The sequence below is a fragment of the Mesoplodon bidens genome (genome assembly GCF_964165515.1).
Source record: "Mesoplodon bidens genome assembly, chromosome: 7".
In the NCBI taxonomy this organism is placed as follows: Eukaryota; Metazoa; Chordata; class Mammalia; order Artiodactyla; family Ziphiidae; genus Mesoplodon; species Mesoplodon bidens.
In genome coordinates, this window is record NC_138164.1 from 80,097,372 (window position 1) to 80,119,345 (window position 21,974).

The following is a 21,974-nucleotide window of genomic DNA, read 5'->3' on the forward strand; positions in this document are numbered from 1 at the left end:
GGTTGGTTGATCGAGGACATCTTAGATCTGTGTGAGGTCAAGGAGCTGCCAAGGTCATGGTTTTCAGTCTCAGAGTCCCCGAGAGTCCCCAGGATGGCTGTATACCCTGCACTGGGAGAAGGACAGAGAAATGGTTGGCCCAGAGGGCAACTGCTCTGGTCACACAGCATCCATGAAAGATCAACAGGGGAGCAGGGCAAGGAAAGGAAAACTGCAGGAGGACATCCACACCTGTGGAGCCATTTGCCTCTCTGTAGCCCTGCATTACAGGATAGCCAGGTATGAGTTGAATTAGGTGCTGTAGTGTTTCATCAGACCAGATGTCCCATCGTGTATATCTCCTCAATATCAACCCTTATAGGCTTAACAAAACTGCAAGAAAACCCCTGCACTCTTCTGCCTGAGCTCTCATGTTCATTTTGGTCATCTGTAATTTGAGAAAATATTTTTTTCAGTACCCAAAGGCTATTTTCTATGCCTCAGTCTCTGTCTCTCTCTCTGTCACTCTCTCTCTCTGTCTTTCCCCAAAGACTTGTTTTTCTGTAAATACTGCAGCTCAGCTATGAATCACAGATCAAAGCATTGCTTCTTCATTCATCTTTTGAGGCCAAATTGCAATTTATAATGTCTGTGGTTTTCACTAATCTGTCTCTGTGTCATCTTACTTTAAATCAGCAGAAAGCAGCCCACAGTAACACATGGAAGTGGCCACACAGAAGAAGCAGAGTGTAATTTGAGCACGACGTTATTGAGGCTCGGTACCCACAGGTAGAACTATCTAGGGCTTTTATTATGTCCGACATTAATCTTGGTAAACAACTTGCTTTGATGAAAGTTGAAAGCCAGATGAAACAAGGACAATTCACGGTTATCAGAAAACAAAACGTGATCTCTTGCTCCTCCCACTCCTTCCTGAACTTTCCAGAGACATCTAAGGCTTTGTCTCTTTGGACCAAATAAAGGGAGTGCGGAAGTTGGGCTGTTTTCCTCAGAGAACATGCCGATAGAGAATTCCGGAACTTTGGGGGAATTGGACATTTGCAGAGCCGGGTCAGAGTCTAGGGCCTGGCAGGAATCCTGGAGAGTTATGGGTTTTTGGTTTTCCTCCTTGGAAGAAAACATTCCTGAAGACAGTTATTATGCTTAGTTACTTAACCTACTTGCTTGTCTCCTGGGGACAGGGCTGACACTAATTGTGCTCGCCGTCAGCTTTTTGGGTGAAACACTGTACCTTAGAGACTCCAGGGTCTAATGGGGTTATGACAGACCAACACCACCTGTACTGATGCAAAACGCTTGCCTGGGTGGACTAAGGTCAAACACATCATTGAATAAACACTTTATGTTGAAGCACATCAGTTTTCCACAAATGCTGGATTAAAATGATAGTATGACTAATCCTTATTCTTGCTGAATTTCTCTAGGAGACTTAAGGAGCTCAGTTGTCACTTAGGCCAAGCAATGGAAGGTTGATAATTTGGCATCTCCAGTCCTGGGAGTGCCTCAGGGTTTAATTTAGGCCCAGCTCCCTCCAGGCTATTAGATCTGCCCTACTTTCCCAGAGACAGGAGCTAGTAAAGAGCTCCCTCTTTGATCTTCTCCTGGGGAATATACTAACCCCGGGAAAGCTGGGGGGGGGTGGAAGGTAGCTGGGGGGAGATGAAAGAATCTGGTTAAAATTCCCAGGTTCAGACTTCTCTGACAAGGAGATGCACCATCAAAACACTTTATTTGATGATACAAATAGATGGAGAGATATTCCATGTTCTTGGATTGGAAGAATCAACATTGTGAAAATGACCCTACTACCCAAAGAAATCTACAGATTCAATGCAATCCCTATCAAACTACCACTGGCATTTTTCACAGAACTAGAACAAAAAATTTCACAATTTGTATGGAAACACAAAAGACCCCGAATAGCCAAAGCAATCTTGAGAATGAAAACACTTTAAGATGTGCTTCAATTTACAAAGCAATTTCAGATTAAAGTGTCCTATATAAGGTAAGCCGGGTTAGGGACATAATCTTCATTTTATAGATGAAGAAATCAAATCCCTGAGAGATTAAAGCAATTATTTGCCCAGGATTACTTAGCTACTACATGGCAAGGGGAAATCTCCAAATCCAGTATTTTTTCTTATTTAATTCTGGTCACAGAGACCTATGAGGCTAATCACTGTGTGAGCACAGAGCTGGGTACTTGCAGGTAACACAGGTCATGCAAACCTCACTGTCAGGTAAGTGGCAGAACTTGGATTCCAATACTAATCTTCCAGTCCTAAATCCAGGGCTCTTGCTATGCCACCTCTCTGGGTACTGAAAAATCAACCTGGAAAGAAAGAAAAAGATCCCTTAGCTATCCCGAATTATCTGGATTGAAGGTCTGCAGTAGGAAACTGACATAAAGTGAAGAGTTTACTTTTCTAGAGATGTAAGATAGTAGTGGCTATTCTCTTGTCCTAATTATGTGCCCCGTAATTGTGTCCCTTCCTACTGAAGACAATGGTACTTTATGGAAGTGATATGTAAATGAGGGGGATGGTGATTTTATAATACACTGGAAGTGGGCACTTGACTGTGGATATTGTCTGACAGTCAGACAATAAATGGACAGGGGGGCAGGGCAGTGGTGGGGAGCATATGGTGGACGCAAAAGTCTGATATAAAAAAAGAAGATTTTGAGAGAAGACAGGTTGATTAAAAGCAAGGATTGGAGACACATTGAATGGTAAAAAGCATAGCAGTTGACAGAATCTAGAAGGGGACTGATTTTGAGAATCTAATGAAAGCAAGAGACTCTCTCTCTCTCTGAATAGCTTTATATGTGCACACAGCTCTTTTCTTAGCCTAAATCCTAGGTTAAGTACCTTGAACTAGAGGGAAGGCAAAGAGGACTTAAAAAATCATTTATTAAGCTCAGCTGACCAGCCAGGCATTAGGAATTGAGACCTGTGTATGGGTAGATGTCATGGAAACCAGTAGAACAAGGAACTGTTATGGGGTCTGTAGTTTGGGGTTTGGAAAGGAGATTTGCATTTCTAACCCAGTCAGAAAGGACCTGAAGCCAAGGCTGAGAGAGTCAGCCAGCCTGGGGGAAGCAGACTGGGGCAGAACTAGTTGCTGGGTGGACCCATGCCAGGTGGGAATTGGTGACTAGCCTGGGGACACTGTCAGTCAACATCATGTACTCTGAAATGTCCATTTTGTAGTCAAGTAAATTGTCTCTTAATGGCTCCCTGAGAGCCTTCTGCTTACTGATTCACAGTGGCAGAAGGAACAGGGGGAGGGAGGGCACCGAGCCACCACACCAACCTGACACCGCCAAAGCCAGAAGCAGATTGTACCAGTCCTCAGCAGGGGATGGAGGCTGAGGGCATGCTCAGGGATCTGGCCCCCAGAGTCCAAAGTGGCCTTGCAGAGGGTGGTCCTGATCAGTGTTGCCTAGGGGAAATTATTGGGGTGTCAGATTTCAACTCTATATTTGTCAGCTAGAGTTCAAAGCAAATTAGAGGTTATGACTTTGCATCAGTATAAAGGTAAGTGGCTCTTTGCTTGTACTCTGTTGGTGGGAATGTAAATTGGTCCAGCCACTGTATGGAAGTTTCTCAAAAAACTAAAAATAGAACTATCATACGACCCAGTAATTCCACTCTTGGGTATATATCTGAAAAAACCAAAAGCACTAATTCAAAAAGATAGATGCACCCCAATATTCATAGCGATATTATTAACAATTACCAAGATATGGAAGCTACCTAAGTGTCCATCAACAGATGATTGGATAAAGATGTGGTATATATATATATATATATATATATATATATATATATATATATATACAATGGAATACTCTTCAGCCATAAAAAAGAATGAAATTTGGCCATTTGCAGCAACATAGATGGACTCAGAGAGCATTATGCTAAGTTAAATATGTCAGACAGAGAAAGACAAGTACTGTATTATATCACTTATATGTGGAATCTAAAAAATACAACAAACTAGTAAATATAACAAAAATGAAACAGTCTCACAGATATAAAGAACAAACTAAATACCATAAGCTAACACATATATATGGAATCTAAAAAAAAAAAAGGTCAGAAGAACCTGGGGCAAGGCGGGAATAAAGATGCAGACCTACTAGAGAATGGACTTGAGGATATGGGGAGGGGGAAGGGTAAGCTGTGACAAAGTGAGAGAGTGGCATGGACATATATACACTACCAAATGTAAAGTAGATCGCTAGTGGGAAGCAGCCGCATAGCACAGGGAGATCAGCTCGCTGCTTTGTGACCACCTAGAGGGGTGGGAGGGAGGTAGATGCAAGAGGGAAGAGATATGGGGACATATGTATAAGTATAACTGATTCACTTTGTTATAAAGCAGAAGGTAACACACCATTGTAAAGTAATTATACTCCAATAAAGATGTTAAAAAAAAAAGAATAAACTAGTGATTACCAGTGGGGGAGGGGGACAATATAGGGATGGGGAGAGGGAGGCACAAAATATTGAGTGTAAGATAAGCTGAAGGACAACACAGGGAATATAGCCAATATTTTGTAATAACTGTAAATAGAAAGTAACCTTTAAAAATTGTATACAAAATAAAAAAATTAAAGCAAAAAAATAAAAAACAGTAAGTGGCTCTTATAGAACACTCCGCTCTTTGAAATTTGGGGGGTTTCTCACAAAGATATCCTGTCCATCTGGTCCTGCAAAGGTCGGGAGCCAAGGAAGTGGATGTGTTAACTCTGAAATAGGACTTACCTGAAATAGGAGTGAGATTGCCTGGACTGTCCTACATTCTCTTCTTTAAAATAAAAAAAGTGCCCAAGAAATGATTCATTCTTCCCCATGGTATATCCTGGAGGGTATAACTGACAGGTTGATTTAGACAAAGAAAAGATATAAACAAAGGCTACTAAGCCAGAACCTTTTTTGCAAAAGCTAGGATCAGACCATACAGTCAAGATGTGTTCAACGACACTTAACATTCACTCAACACCCATCAAACCCCCCGCTTTGGTCAGATACTGTGCTTAGTACATGGCGCGAGGGACAGACAGTCCCTTCCTTGTGTGGAGACAGAGTTGTTAACCGCTAGCATGAAGTAGGATCAAATAAATGGAAATCAAGGGTTTGGGGAGTGAAAGTAGAGTTACAATGAATTTTGACCCATGGCAATCAGAGACTGTCTTACCTGGCTGTGATTTGATGTCAATTTGGGACATTTCCTCTAGGTTAGAAGGGAAATTCTGAAAGCCAGTGAATGGGCCCATGGTTCTGGAAAGTCAGGAGAAGACTCATGGGGTCACCGAAGCTGGAATGAAGTTAGGGTGGGGGGAGGTCTAGGCTCCCATTTTAGACCCTCACAGAGAAGCTACATGGCGTTCAGGTAGGTCTTGAAGCATGATTAGCATTTGGGATTTCTCAACCTCGACACTATTGACTTTGGGGGCCAGTTAATTTTTTGTTGTGAGGGGACTGTCCTTTGCATTTTAGCAGCATCCCTGGCCTCCTCACAGTATGGAGGCCTGATAGAGCACAGTAGCATGCTCTATCCCAGTTGTGACAACCAAAACCATCTCTGGATGTTGCCAGATGTCCTCTTGGTGGCAAAATTGCCCCCAGTTGAGAACCACAAGCATAGCTGGAGGTGAGGGAAAAGCATGTGTCAGACGATAAGATCCCTTTGAATGAATGGACAGAGGCATGACTCTGCCTGGGTAGGTCAGGAATAGTGGCCACAGGGTACGGTAAGGAGGAGGATGTAGTGATGGAAGAGGCTAGAAGAATAGTTTAGAGCCAAGTTGAAATCCTTGCTAATAGCATCGCTAATGATTTGGACATGATTTTGCAGGTTATCGGGAGAGCATGAGGTTTGGTAGGAGGAGACTGAGGGGAAGAGGAATCTGACAGGAATATAGAGATGGGAATGGACCAGTGGGAGAATGAGGGCAGAAGATCAGCGGCTGCTCCAGCCCAGGTGGGAGGTAAAGAGTGACTGAACTTAGGGAGAGTGGAGAAGAGAAGCAGGTGTTAGAGACATTACTCAGGGAGATTGGAAACTTGGTGACAACTAGGATGTGGTGGGTAAGAGCCAGAAAGGAGTCAGATGGGTGAGAGGGAAATTTGTGGGTAAAGAGCAGAGCATTGGCTTAGATAAGGAGATTTGGAAGAGGAGGAGGAGCAGCTCCGACCTGCGAGAATGAATTCTTGAGCCCTACTCCTGTCTGTGCCTCCACGTGGACACATTGTAGTCATTCAATAAATTCTTTTTTTTTTTAACGGATCTTGAATTACCAGTTATCATCTCAGATAGAACAAGTCATCTATCTGTTCAGTAGGGCAAAGACAAAGGCTAGACTACTACTACTACTACTAGTTATAATAATAATAACAACAGTAATAATAACTGTCATTTATTTAGCAATTACTATGTGCCAGGCACTGTGCCAAAGTTTTGCACACTATCTCCTTTGGCATTTGAATAATCTTATGAGGTAGATACTACTTTTTTCCCCACTTTAGAGATGATTTCATTCATCACTATTTATTAAGTGATTACTGTGTGTCGGGCATGGTTTTAGGAACCTAGGATAGATCAGTGAATAAAACAGAGCAAAAGAAAAACGCTGCCATTGGGAATTTGCCTTTTAGTGAGGAAACTGAAATGGAGACATTAGAACTTAGTAAGATGAGGTGCCTGCCTGTTCACATGGCTGGTGAGTGCTGGAGTGAGGCCCACACAAACCCCTGAGTAGATACTCATGGAAAACTCCCTTGCAAGGCAGGCACAGGAAAAGGAAACATTGCCCAGGGCTAGCATGTGAGAATTCTAAAGCCCAGAACTTGGATATGAGGACAGAGGGTACAGCTTCCTGAGTGACAGAATTATTGAATTATCAAGAATACATGTAATTTCTGTGAGCTTCCATGACTGGGGATATACTGGCATTGTACTCACAGCTCTGCACAGCTCTGATCAGGCAAGCATCTCATTCTTGGTTAATTGCCAAGACCTCTAATTTCAGTCAAGAGTCTGTAAGAAATAAGAGGGTCAGTGGAGAGCCATGTCCATCCACCTTCAACCTTACCTAGTTTATATATTTTGCACAATTTATTATCTGCCCTGGGAACAAACCAAAATAATATCAACTAAACTAAGTCCATCATACTTGCCAAATCTCTACTTCAGACCAGACTCTGCTCTGGTCTAGCTCATTGGCTTAAGGTCTTCTGACCACATCCCTCCCCCAACTCAGCTGAGAAGGATAGAGCTGTTTTCACATATTTGGGCAGAAACTTCATCTTTTCTCATGGGGAGCAGGGGTAAATGAGCTTTTTATCTCACTCTCCTCTGGGGCAGGAGGAGAGACCACTTTGCACTGGGTGGACCTTGGGAACCAGGCCTACATAGGTCTGAGGGTTTCACCTGTGACATAAAAATCCCAACCAGCTTCTTTTAGAGCCATAGTCTCAGTTCACACTGGTTGGTGGTGTCCACTCCCCAACTCTGGGGAGAAAAGCCAAATTGATTGGACATAGAATGCATAAGACCTGGCCTTGGGGCCCTGTATATTTAATTTAGTCAGGAAGCTTTTGGCCATAGTACATATAAAACCAAATTGAAACAATGATAAAATGTTTGCTCACACAGTAAGAAGGCTGGCATGGACTGCAGTTATAGTATGACCCCAGGCTGCTCATCAAAGACCTAGGATGTTTCCTTCTCTCCATTCTGCCACCTTGATGTTGGCTTTACCCTCAGACTGGTGATAAAACAGCTGCTGCAGTCCCAGCCATCACTCTTGCACCAGTAATAACCAGAGGAAGAACGAATTTCCTGTTTGTCTTTTTTCCTTTCGTTTTTTTAGAACAAGGAAACTTTCCCAGAAGCTTCCTAGCAGATTTCACCCTTACACTTAATTGGTCAGAATTGGGTCACACACCCATTCCTAAATAAAGCCTTGCCTGATGGAATAGGTCCACCACGGTTGGCTTATAGACAAACCAGAGTCACCATCTGGAGCTGGGATTGCCATCAGCTTCCCCTGAAAACCACGGCTGTTTGAAAGAGGGTGGATGCCTGAACCCAAACTCATTTCTGTTTGGAAGGAGGAAGAGAAGTGGGCGATAATCTTGGATTATTATGTTCACAAGAATGTTCACGTCAACAGCTCACCATCTAGCTCCCACAGGGTCAGCATTATCTGTACCACTAGAGAATGGAAGCAACTCACCTTTCTATTTCCCCTTACTCAGCCCTACCCTGAGGCCCGCACATCTGATGCATTTGGACCATGCCAGCTGGAGGCCTGCTTCTTTTTTTTTTTTTTTTTTTTTGCTAATTATAATCTTACTTTGTACTTAGGAAAGACCATTCTTCCAACATGCTCTAGGCACTTTTACAGACTTGATGACCTCTTCCCAGAGGATTATCCTCTTCCATTTATGGAGGTGGTGTGAGGGTCATGAGGCAGCCCCAAAGGCCCAGTTGGGAGGCAGAGCACAGTCTCCTCCTGGGTCCTCCGACTGACAGGCCTGGAAGGGCTGAGACTCCCTCCAGAGGACTCTGGGTGCAGAGGTGCAGTCCATGAACAAAGGCTTCCTTTGTGCTGCCTGGAGTTTCTGGAAAAAGTTAGCTCCTCAGCAATCTTGGAGAGGTGCTCAGTGATTACCCAGAGAAGAGTGGATTAGAAAGGCTGAGATCAGTATTTGTTTATCTTGGCCTCATCCTAGTTTATATCCTTACCTTTGGGTAAAACCGTAGGTGGGCCATTGGATTCTTCCAAGAAACATCCAGTCCCTTTGCTATGCTGGCCACCATGCTGGGTGTTGCATATACAGCCGTGAACAAGACACCATTTCTGACCTCAAAGAGCTCAGATAGTAGGGGAGAAAAGTCCAAGAACAGGCAATTACAAGACCGTGGGATCAGTGCTTTAGTCCTCCCTCAGCTGGGTGGGTGCTGGGCTTCCAGGAAGAGCTGGTGTTTAAGCTGAGGCTTTAGCGATCAAGGATCAAATATTTCCTGTTTCCAAGAAAGACCATGTCTTAACTCAAATTTCTTCAAGTTTGAGGAGCATTGATTCCACAGAATGATAATTTTAAATCACTTGGTAAAAAAAGCATAGATAAATTTGGAAAATTATAGCTTAAGCAATCTGCAAGACTCTACAGAACTTCTAACAAATGAACTGATAACCATGAATCTCTGAGATATGGAGTATACATTTCCCAATTATATTTGACCACGACATTCTTTTCCCCCATCTCTCCCAGATGAGTGACTTCAATGCTGAGAACTTGGAGTATTGGAACTGAGTTGAGATGGAGAGTCGGGGTGACAGTGGGTCAGAAGGAGCATCATAGCGGTGCTCTGAAAGGTTCTGGGGCAAGCATTTGATATAATAGCTGTGTTTATTTGATGGCTTTATTTACATTGTACAGTGGACACCATGATCTCTTGAAATAATTAAACTCAGACATGTGTAGTAAAAATATTCTCACTGTAGTGAATAATTTAGCGATGGACACGTGGCCCCATTTTCTGGCCAATGGGATGAGAGGGGAAGTATGCTAAGTGCTTACAGGGAAAGCTTTCCAGCTCTAAGAAAGAGAATAGAGGAAGAGACAGCTGCTCTTCTTCCTCTAGGCATATTCTCTCTGAATATGACAGCTAGAACTGTAGAGACATCTTGCTACCAGCCTGAGTAGGAAACTCATACCTAGATGGTGGAGTAGAAATTGAAGCGATCTAGGTCTTTTTTTTTTTTTTTTTTTTTTTTTTTGCGGTACGCAGGCCTCTCACTGTTGTGGCCTCTCCCGTTGCGGAGCACAGGCTCTAGATGCGCAGGCTCAGCGGCCATGGCTCACGGGCCCAGCCGCTCCACGGTGTGTGGTATCTTCCCGGACCGGGGCACGAACCCGGGTCCCCTGCATCGGTAGGCGGACTCTCAACCACTGCACCACCAGGGAAGCCTGCAATCTAGGTTTTTGATGACAATGTTGAGTTTCTGATTAACTACACCTGGAGCCTATCCTATTTATTGACTTAACTTTGACTTATTATGTAATAATACATTTCCTTATCTTTTAACTATTCTGAGTCAGACTTTTCTGTTATTTGCAGTCAGAAGCATTCTGGCTAATGAAATTTCTTACTTTAATCTTCCTATGAAAATTTTCCACTGGCATAGTTAATCATTTTCCTGGTCAAGGCTCATGATTTGGATTCTCAGAGTGTGGGGAGAGCTGTCCTGGACTCAAGCGTCTGAGGCAGCAGGTGGTATATTAGTGATGCACAAAGCAGGACCAAGACTCATCTGGTTTAGGCAAATGGGGATTTTTGTGGGCTGACATTCTAGTGGGGCTAGTTGATGTGTTTGCTTGAGGAGATGCAGGAGGGCCCCCTGTAGATACCAGACTGGCAGCCGGAACTCAGGGAGTCAGGGCAGGAAAAGAAGGCATTTGCTCTGCTGACTGATCTGGAAAAGGCCTGAATTCTCATACAGGGTTGGCAGGCAGCCTGCGCCCACACATCCTCCTTCTACTGTCACCTGGGTGATGTGGGCAGGACTTGCTTGCTTGGACAGGCCTTACCCCACACCCCTCCTTTTGCCTTCAGTAACATTTTCTGCCCTTTGGTGGTTTCATTCCTTTGGTATTACTTTTTTGATTTTTTTTTTTTTTGAATGGTTCAAACTTACTTTTACACACATTCAAAGGAATTTCTTTCTTTTTTTTTTTTTTTTTTTTTTGCGGTACACGGACCTCACTGTTGTGGCCTCTCCCGTTGCGGAGCACAGGCTCCGGACACGCAGGCTCAGCAGCCATGGCTCACAGGCCCAGCCGCTCTGCGGCATGTGGGATCCTCCCAGACCGGGACATGAACCCGTGTCCCCTGCATCAGCAGGCAGACTCTCAACCACTGCGCCACCAGGGAAGCCCTAGGAATTTCTTTTTTTTTTTTTTTTTTTTTTGCGGTATGTGGGCCTCTCACTGTTGTGGCCTCTCCCGTTGCGGAGCACAGGCTCCGGACGCGCAGGCTCAACGGCCATGGCTCACGGGTCCAGGCGCTCCGCGGCATGTGGGATCTTCCCAGACCGGGGCACGAACCCGTGTCCCCTGCATCGGCAGGCAGACTCTCAACCACTGCGCCACCAGGGAAGCCCGGAATTTCTTTTTTTAAAGATCTTCAGACTTGATTTTATTGGTAATTGTATCCATTAACTTTTTTTTTTTTTACTATCTTAACCATTTTTAAGTTTAGAGTTCACTAGTGTTAAGTATATTCACATTGTTGTGAAACAGATCTCCTGAACTTTTCATCTTGTGTGATGATTAATTTTATGTATCAATATCACTGGGCCATGGAGTGCAGAAATTAAACACTATTTCTGGGCGTGTCTGTGAGGGCATTTCTGATGAGATTCATTTGAATTGGTGGACTCAGTAAACTGCCCTCACCAATGTGGGTGGGTATCATCTGTTCAGGGCCAGGATAGAACAAAGAGCGGAGAAAGGAGATTTGTCTCCTTCTTGCCTGCATACTAAGCTGGGACATTGGTTTTCTTCTACTACCCTTGGATTGGTTTTACAGCTTGAGCATTCCCAGATCTCCAGCTTGCTGATGGCAGATCATGGGGCTTCTAAACTTCCATAATTGCGTGAGCCAGTTCTTCCTAATAAATCTCTCTTGCTCTTTGGAGAAACCTAATTAACGCATCTTGCAAAACTGGAACTTTATACCCATTAAACAACCCTCCCCTTCCCTCACCTGCCTCCACCACCAGCCCCTGGTAACCACCAGTCTATTCTCTGTTTCTATGAATTTGACTACTTTAGATACCTCATGTAAGTGGAATCATATGGTGTTTGTCTTTTTGTGGCTGGTTCATTTCACTTAGCATAAGGTCCTCAAAGTTCATCCACATTGTAGCATGTGACAGAATTTCCTTCCTTTTTAAGGGTGAATAATATTCCATTATACACATATACCACATTTTGTTTATCCATTCATCCGTTGATGGACATTTGAATTGCTTCCACCTCTCAGCTATTGTGTCTTGGCAACACTTTTACCTGCTATTGTGTTTGATGTTTGGGTTTCTAATTCTGTTGCCCACATTTTATCTTAACCAGATTTCTCTGGTATGGCTGATGGAAAGGAATGCCCAAGAGGTACCTTAGCCTCAGAAAGAGGATCTTGATAATGAGGTTTTCAAGAAAAAAATTATTCTGGAAAAAAAAAACCCCAAAACCAGAACAATTCCTATGTGCTCCACGTGTAGCCAAACAAAAATGTATAATGTAAAAGGTATCTTTCCCTCAATGTAACAACTAATCGCAGTTCTAATCTGTAACCAATAACTGCAGCTGAAATGTAAGCACATTTAAATATTCATTTTCTTACCCGTAAAAGCTAATATAAGCTCAATATAAAAAATTTGAAAAATAGCAATAAAACCTACCATTTAATGAGGTCATATTTTCTGCAGGGCTTTTGTATCAGGTACTTTAAAGATATTCTTTTTAATCTGAACAACTCTTTGAAATAGGTATTTGTAATATTTCAGGTGAGTTGCAGACTAGTGGGAGGACATCTCCCTAGCACTGCTGTTGCACACACCTCCCCCGTCAGGCCTGACTTATTCACCCTGGGTACAGAACTGGGCCGAACACCAGAGCAGGTACACCTCACCTAGATGAGCTCTCCCTTTGCCCTGAAGTTCCCAAGGGCGGTTCAAATGCCAGTGACACTCTCTGCGTAAGTAAGGGCCCACTGGAGTTGGGAAAACAGTTCAATTCTTGCTCCACTGCTGCTCTTTTATATTTGGGCTTACAACATCATCCTAGAAAAACCTAAACTAACAACCTTTGTATTTCTAGTAAAGAGAATGTTTACAAACATTGGACTCTCTTGGTTCTTCAGCCAAGCAGCATAACTAGGTCCATAGAACAAGGCTTCTCATTTTCTAGTGCCCTGGAAAGCCTATTTCCTTGTAGTCCACTCCCATGAGCTGATTTAATCCCCTTTACTTTGGTAGCTCTGATACAGATTTTGAGCTGGTGGTAAATTCATTTTCCTGTATGTGTGTGTGTGTGTGTGTGTGTGTGTGTGTTTAATGATTACAGGTGAAGCAACTGAGCCTCAAAGAGGTTAAATATTTTGCCTAAGGTCAGACATATAATAAGAAAGAGTCAGGGCTTCCCTGGTGGCCCAGTGGTTGCGAGTCCGCCTGCTGATGCAGGGGACACGGGTTCGTGCCCCGGTCCGGGAGGATCCAACATGACGTGGAGTGGCTAGGCCCATGAGCCATGGCCGCTGAGCCTGCGTGTCCGGAGCCTGTGCTCCGCAACGGGAGAGGCCACAACAGTGAGAGGCCCGCATACCACAAAAAAAAAAAAAGAGTCAGAGTAGAATTGAAGTGGCTGTAAGTTAAAGCAGACAGAATACAGATGGGTCTTGGACATGGCAATGTTCCTTATCATTTTCAAATTTCACTTTTCACATCTGAAACAGGGGTAATAGTAAATACAAGTGTTGTTGTAAGGATTAAAAGTAATATATGTAAAGTACCAAGCACAATGCCTCATGCTTGGTGGGTGGTCCATAACTGTGAGTGACTGTAACTGTGCTCCTGACTCCAAAACTTTTCAAGCTTTCCTTGGAACAACAATGCTTCTCCCACAGAAATGAAAACGATGGGGAAAAAAAAGAAAGAAAAAGAAAAGAACGGAAACCAACAAATCATCCATAGTTGCATTTCCCCCAGGATCAAAAGCATTCATTTTTGATTACTTTTCCCAACTTCCCATTCCTTTCTCCTTTCTTTCTATAAAGTATTTCCCCATAGTTGTAATCACACTGTATATATGACTTGTTTATTATTTCCCTTTCACTTTTCATCACATGCTAGGGTGAACTTTAATGCCTACTTTCCTACCATTGGGATTTGGGAGAACCAACAGCCATGGAGATTAGAAGCCTCTGTGGTGACAGCCCTTCAGGAAGTGTGGGTCTCTCCATGGTGGTAAACAGGAGCTTAAAAGATGTTTCTTAATTCCTTTGTGTTTTCAGCTGTTTTTTAAGAGCTGGAGCCATTCCTTGGCGTGTTGCTGTCCTGACCTTTACCATGGTTTAGTACTCTTGAGTTTGAGAGCAAACACTTTCTCCTCTGAGACAGCTTCCCACTTTTTCCCTGTCTGTGCTCCTCCCTCACTCGGATCACCAGTGCCTCAGGCACTCCATCTATCAGGCTTATCCACCACTCTGACTCCTGGCTAAGCTCTTTCAACAGGCACTTTGCTACCACCTTGGAATCTGTTGGCCTCTATTCCCAGGGATCACCATTGGACTTTGCTTCAGCTCCCAAACCGCTGAATTTCACTGAAGCATATCTTGGCGTTGTATGAACTGAGGCCTTAACAAATGGCGTCACGCTAGCTTTAGCTGGCCTCTTATTGCTGGGTAATACTGTTTGCTTGGTTACAGTTCTAAATCTCCAACATCCCCAGCCTCCAACCCTGCCCCAGGCAAACCAACAAGAGGATTCCTGCTTCAACGGGAAATTGAAGGTACATGGGGAAATTTCCCCAACGTCACGCTTCTCTATCTCAAATTTTCCTTGTATCTTTAGGCCTCTTTTCTTCTCTTTGACCTCTGAGAAGAGTTCTGTCTGATTTCTGAAGTCTATCTCACCTTCTCCCACCTTCTTTAAGACTGTTCCATTAATTGCTCATGTCTTGAATATATGTTCAATGCACCTATCTTGACTATCTTTTTTCCCAAATATGTACAAGTCTCTTCTATCATAAAAAATAAAACACAAAAGAAATAATAATAACAGTAATCAATCATTCCTTTAATTCTGCTTCCTTTTCAAGTCATTTCACTCTTCTATCATCAAAACTTCTAAATGATTAGGCTGTCCCCACCCCTTCCTTTCATCCTGATTTTGCCTTTATGTTCTAACGTAATTGCTTTCTTACAAGTCACTGAAGACCTCATTCTTGCTAAATCTTATAGCTATTCTCTTTCTTTGCCATCTTTGTTCAGATCAACAGATATTTATATAGCTCCTCACTAGGTATTGTGCCCCCTCCTAGAGAGGCAGATTCAGCCCCTGCCCTCCAGAAGCTCAGTTTCCAGAGCAGGTGGCTTTGTGGGTCAGCAGCTCTGCTTCCCTTCCTGACACCAAGGTTCTCCATTCTCTGTCTTTTTTCCTACCCTCCCGCAGACCCTCTTCTGTATTCTTTACTAGTATCCTTCACTGATATCCTTCATTTTGTCCTGGAAACTAAAGCATTCTCCAGGGTTCATTTTTTGGCCCTTTTCTCTTTATCCCCTCTTTTAAAATTTGCCTTCAATTGTCACCTCTATTTCACTAGCCCTGATTATCCTCCAACTCGCTCTCTCATTTTGGATTGAGATAATTATAGCTTGTTAGCTATTCGAGTGAAGACATTCTGCATGCTTCTTCCCCTGGAAATGACCAGCAGTGAGCTCATCTTTCCCTCACCTTTCAGGCATTTCCGCCCAGCACATGGACCTCCTCTGAGAACTTCCTCAAGTCCAGGGTGGGCTTGAACTACATGATCCTGCACCCTTGGCCATAGCTAGTTGGAGCCAGTCTCTCAAGGATATGGAATGATGGCAGGCACCAGACTGCTCTGGCTCAACTGGGAAGTGATATAAACTCAGAACTGAAGCTGCCATTTACAATCATGGGCCTGGAGATGCAGAGAAATCTGATTTGTGAAAAGAGACACAAATGGAACAAAGTGAGGCAGGGATGTGAGTTGCACAGACTTGGGATGACCCAGCACCACCAAGGAGCAACATGGTGTCTGATGTATTCCCCATTACTGATTCCAATACCTTGTGAGGTTCTGCTATAATTTCTGCCTTTATTTTTTTTTAAACAACTTTATTGGAGTATAATTGCTTCACAGTGTTGTGTTAGATCCTGCTGTACAACAAAGTGAATGACCTATATGCATACGTACATCCCCATATCCCCTCCCTGTTGTGTCTCGCTCCCAGCCTCCCTATCCCACCCCTCTAGGTGGTCACAAAGCACCGAGCTGATCTCCCTGTGCTATGCGGTTGCTTCCCACTAGCTATCTATTTTACATTTGGTAGTGCATATATGTCAATGCTACTCTCTCACTTTGTCCCAGCTTACTCTTCCCCCTCCCCGTGTCCTCAAGTCCATTCTATATGTCTGTGTCCTTATGCCTATCCTGCCCCAAGGTTCATCAGAACCTTTTTTTTTTTTAGATTCCATATATATGTGTTAGCATACGATATTTATTTTTCTCTTTCTGACTTACTTCACTCTGTCTGACAGACACTAGGTCCATCCACCTCACTACAAATAACTCAATTTCGTTTCCTTTTATGGCTGAGTAATATTCCATTGTATATATGTGCCACATCTTCCTTATCCATTCATCTGTCGATGGACACTTAGGTTGATTCCATGTCCTGGCTATTGTAAATAGTGCTGCAATGAACACTGTGGTACATAACTCTTTTTGAATTATGGTTTTCTCAGGGTCTATACCCAGTAGTGGGATTGCTGGGTCATATGGTAGGTCTATTTTTGTTTTTTTAAGGGACCTCCATACTGTTCTCCATAGTGGCTGTATCAATTTACATTCCCACCAACAGTGCAAGAGGGCTCCCTTTTCTCCAAACCCTCTCTAGCAGTTATTGTTTGTAGATTTTTTGATGATCCATTCTGACCGGTGTGAGGTGACACCTCATTGTAGTTTTGATTTGCATTTCTCTAATGATTAGTGATGTTGAGCATCCTGTCATGTGTTTGTTGGCAATCTGTATTTCTTCTTTGGAGAAATGTCTATTTAGGTCTTCTGCCCATTTTTTGATGGGATTGTTTGTTTTTTTTTAATATTGAGCTGCATGAGCTGCTTGTATATTTTGGAGATTAATACCTTGTCAGTTGCTTCATTTGCAAATATTTTCTCCAGTTCTGAGGGTTGTCTTTTCATCTTGTTTATGGTTTCCTGTGCTGTGCAAAAGCTTTTAAGTTTCATTAGGTCCCATTTTTTTATTTTTGTTTTAATTTCCATTTTTCTAGGAGGTGGGTCAAAAGGATCTTGCTGTGATTTATGTCATAGACTGTTCTGCCTATGTTTTCCTCTAAGAGTTTTACAGTGTCTAGCCTTACATTTAGGTCTCTAATCGATTTTGAGTTTATTTTTAAGTATGGTTTTAGGAAGTGTTCTAATTTCATTCTTTTACATGTAGCTGTCCAGTTTTCCCAGCACCACTTATTGAAGAGGCTGTCTTTTCTCCATCATATATTCTTGCCTCCTTTATCAAAGATAAGGTGACCATATGTATGTGGGTTTATCTCTGGGCTTTCTATCTTGTTCAGTTGATCTATGTACCTGTTTTTGTGCCAGTACCATACTGTCTTGATTACTGTAGCTTTGTAGTATAGTCTGAAGTCTGAGAGGCTGATTCCTCCAGGTCCATTTTACCTTCTCAAGATTGCTTTGACTATTCGGGGTCTTTTGTCTTCCCATACAAATTGTGAAATTAGTTGTTCTAATTCTGTGAAAAATGCCATTGGTAGTTTCATAAGGATTACATTGAATCTGTAGATTGCTTTGGGTAGTATAGTCATTTTCACAATGTTGATTCTTCCAGTCCAAGAACATTGTATATCTCTCCATCTGTTTGTATCATCTTTAATTTCTTTCACCAGTGTCTTATAGTTTTCTGCATACAGGTCTTTTGTCTCCTTAGGAAGGTTTATTCCTAGGTATTTTATTCTTTTTGTTGCAATGGTAAATGAGAGTGTTTCCTTCATTTCTCTTTCAGAGTTTTCATCATTAGTGTATAGGAATGCAAGAGATTTCTGTGCATTAATTTTGTATCCTGCTACTTTACCAAATGCATTGGTTAGCTCTAGTAGTTTTCTGGTGGCATTTTTAGGATTCTCTATGTATAGCATGTCATCTGCAAAGAGTGACAGTTTTACTTCTTCTTTTCCAATTTGCATTCCTTTTATTTCTTTTTCTTCTCTGATTGCCGTGGCTAGGACTTCCAAAACTATGTAGAATAATAGTGGTGAGAGTGAACATCCTGGTCTTGTTCCTGATCTTTAGAGGAAATGCTTTCAGTTTTTCACCATTGCGAATGATGTTGGCTGTGGGTTTGTCATGTATGGCCTTTATTATGTTGAGGTAGGTTCCCTCTATGTCCACTTTCTGGAGAGTTTTTTATCATAAATTGGTGTTGAGTTTGTCAAAAGCTTTTTCTGCATCTATTGAGGTGATCATATGGTTTTCATTCTTCAGTTTGTTAATATGGTGTATCACATTGATTGATTTGCATATATTGAAGAATCCTTGCATCCCTGTGATAAATCCCACTTGACCATGGTGTATGATCCTTTTAATGTGCTGTTGGATCCTATTTGCTAGTATTTTGTTGAGGATTTTTGCATCTATATTCATCAGTGATAATGATCTGTAATTTTCTTTTTTTTGTAGTATCTTTGTCTGGTTTTGGAATCAGGGTGATGGTGGCCTCATAGAATGAGTTTGGGAGTGTTCCTTCCTCCGCAATTTTTTGGAAGAGTTTCAGAAGGATGGGTGTTAGCTCTTCTCTAAATGTTTGATAGAATTCACCTGTGAAGCCATCTAGTCCTGGGCTTTTGTTTGTTGGAAGATTTTTAATCACAGTCTCAATTTCAGTGCTTGTGATTGGTCTGTTCATATTTTCTATTTCTTCCTGGTTGAGTCTAGGAAGGTTGTGCTTTTCTAAGAATTTGTCCATTTCCTCCAGGTTGTCCATTTTATTGGCATCTAGTTTCTTGTAAATCTCTCATGATCCTTTGTATTTCTGCAGTGTCAGTTGTTACTTCTCCTTTTTCATTTCTAATTCTGATGATTTGAGTCTTCTCCCTTTTTTTTTGATTAGTCTGGCTGATGGTTTATCGATTTTGTTTGTCTTCTCAAAGAAGCAGCTTTTAGTTTTATTGATCTTTGCTATTGTTTCCTTCATTTCTTTTTCATTTATTTCTGATCTGATCTTTATGATTTCTTTCCTTCTGCTAACTTTAGGTTTTTTTGTTCTTCTTTCTCAAATTTCTTTAGGTGTAAGGTTAGGTTGTTTATTTGAGATGTTTCTTGTTTCTTGAGATAGGCTTATATTTCTATAAACTTTCCTCTTAGAACTGCTTTTGCTGCATCCCCTAGGTTTTGGGTGGTTGTGTTTTCATTGTCATTTGTTTCTAGGTATTTTTTGGTTTCCTCTTTGGTTTCTTCAGTGATCTCTTGGTTATTTAGTAGCATATTGTTTAGCCTCCATATGTTTGTATTTTTTACAGTTTTTTTTTTCCTGTAATTGATATCTAGTCTCATAGCGTTGTGGTCAGAAAAGATACTTGATATGATTTCAATTTTCTTAAATTTACCAAAGCTTGATTTGTGACTCAAGATATGATCTATCTTGGAGAATGTTCCATGAGCACTTGTGAAGAAAGTGTATTCTGTTGTTTTTGGATTGAATGTCCTATAAGTCCATCTTGTTTAATGTGTCATTTGAAGCTTGTGTTTCCTTATTTATTTTCATTTTGGATGATCTGTCCATTGGTGAAAGTGTGGTAAAAGTCCCCTACTATGATTGTGTTACTGTCGATTTCCCCTTTTATGGCTGTTAGCCTTTGCCTTATGTATTGAGGTGCCCCTATGTTGGGTGCATAAATATTTACAATTGTTGTATCTTCTTCTTGGTTTGATCCCTTGATCATTATGTAGTGTCCTTTTTTGTCTCTTGTAATAGTCTTTATTTTTAAGTCTATTTTGTCTGATATGAGAATTGCTACTCTAGCTCTCCTTTGATTTCCATTTGCATGGAATATCTTTTTCCATCTCCTCACTTTCAGTTTGTATGTGTCCCTCAGTCTGAAGTGGGTCTCTTGTAGACAGCACATGTATGGGTCTTGTTTTTGTATCCATTCAGCCAGTCTGTGTCTTTTGGTTGTAGCATTTAATCCATTTACATTTAAGGTAGTTATTGATATGTATGTTATTATTTCCATTTTCTTAATTGTTTTGGGTTTGTTATTGTAGGCCTTTTTCTTCTCTTGTGTTTCCTGCCTAGAGAAGTTCCTTTAGTACTTTTTTAAAGCTGGTTTGGTGGTGCTGAATTCTCTTAACTTTGCTTATCTGTAAAGGTTTTACTTTCTCCATCAAATCTGAATGAGATCCTTGCTGGGTCGAGTAATCTCGGTTGTAGGTTTTTCCCTTTCATCACTTTAAATATGTCCTGCCACTCCCTTCTGGCCTGCAGAGTTTCTGCTGAAAAATCAGCTGTTAACCTTATGTGGATTCCCTCGTATGTTATTTATTGTTTTTCCCTTGCTGCTTTTAATATTTTTTCTTTGTATTTAAATTTTGATAGTTTGATTAATATGTGTTTTGAAGTGTTTCTCTTTGGGTTTATCCTGCATGGTACTCTCTGTGCTTCCTGGACTAGATTGACTATTTCCTTTCCCATGTTAGGAAAGTTTTCGACTATAATCTCTTCAAATATTTTCTCAGACCCTTTCTGTTTCTCTTCTTCTTCTGGTACCTATATAATTCAAATGTTGGTGCATTTAATGTTGTCCCAGAGGTCTCTAAGGCTGTCCTCAATTCTTTTCATTCTTTTTTCTTTATTCTGCTCCCTGGCAGTTATTTCTTCAGTTTTATCTTCCAGCTCACTTATCTGTTCTTCTGCCTCAGTTATTCTGTTATTGATTCCTTCTAGAGTATTTTTAATTTCAGTAATTGTATTTTTCATGACTGTTTGTTTTCTCTTTTTTTCTTCTAGATTCTTGTTAAATGTTTCTTGTATTTTCTCCATCTTTTGCCTGAGATTTTGGATCATCTTTACTATCATTACTCTGAATTCTTTTTCAGGTAGTTTGCCTAGTTCCTCTTCATTTACTTGGTCTTGTAGGTCTTTACCTTGCTCCTTCTTCTGTAACATATTTTTAGGTCATTTCATATATTTTTTTTTGATGGGTGGTGCTGTATTCCTGTCTTACTGGTTGTTTGGCCTGAGATGTCTAGCACTGGAGTTTGCAGGCAGTTGGATAGAGCTGTGTCTTGGTGCTGAGATGAGGACCTCAGGGAGGCCTCACTCTGATTGATATTCCCTGGAGTCTGAGCTTCTGTGTTAGTCCAGCAGTTTGGATTTGGAACTCCCACCATAGGAGCTCAGGCCCAACCTCTGGCCTGGGAACCAAGATCCTGCAAGCTTCATGGCACAGTTAAAAAAGAAAAAAATAGGAAGAATGAAAGAAAAAATGGAGCAGTACAATATGAAAGAACAAAAGACAAAGTAAAATTAGAAAGATTAAAAAAAATTAGGAAAAATAAAACTATAATTGAAACAACTGTCACAAGGTAAAATAAAATCACAACAGTAATAGAAAAAAAAAAGAAAGAAATAGATGTGGTGGGGAACAACTCAAAAGGAGAAATCACTAACAAAGTATAAAGAATAAAATAAAATTAGAAAAATAAAAGATTTATTAGAAAAATAAAAATATAAAAAAAATCAACAACAATGAATCAACAAGGTAAAACAGAACCCTAATGTAAAAGTGGGAACAACAACAAAAAAATGGACTTGAGGATACGGGGAGGGGGAAGGCTAAGCTGTGACAAAGTGAGAGAGTGGCATAGACATATATACACTATCAAATGTAAAACAGATAGCTAGTGGGAAGCAGCCGCATAGCACAGGGAGATCAGCTGGGTGCTTTGTGACCACCTAGAGAGGTGGGATAGGAAGGGTTTGAGGGAGGGAGATGCAAGAGGGAAGAGATATGGGAACATATGTATATGTATAACTGATTCACTTTGTTATAAGGCAGAAACTAACACACCATTGTAAAGCAATTATACTCCAATAAAGATGTTAAAAAAAAAAAG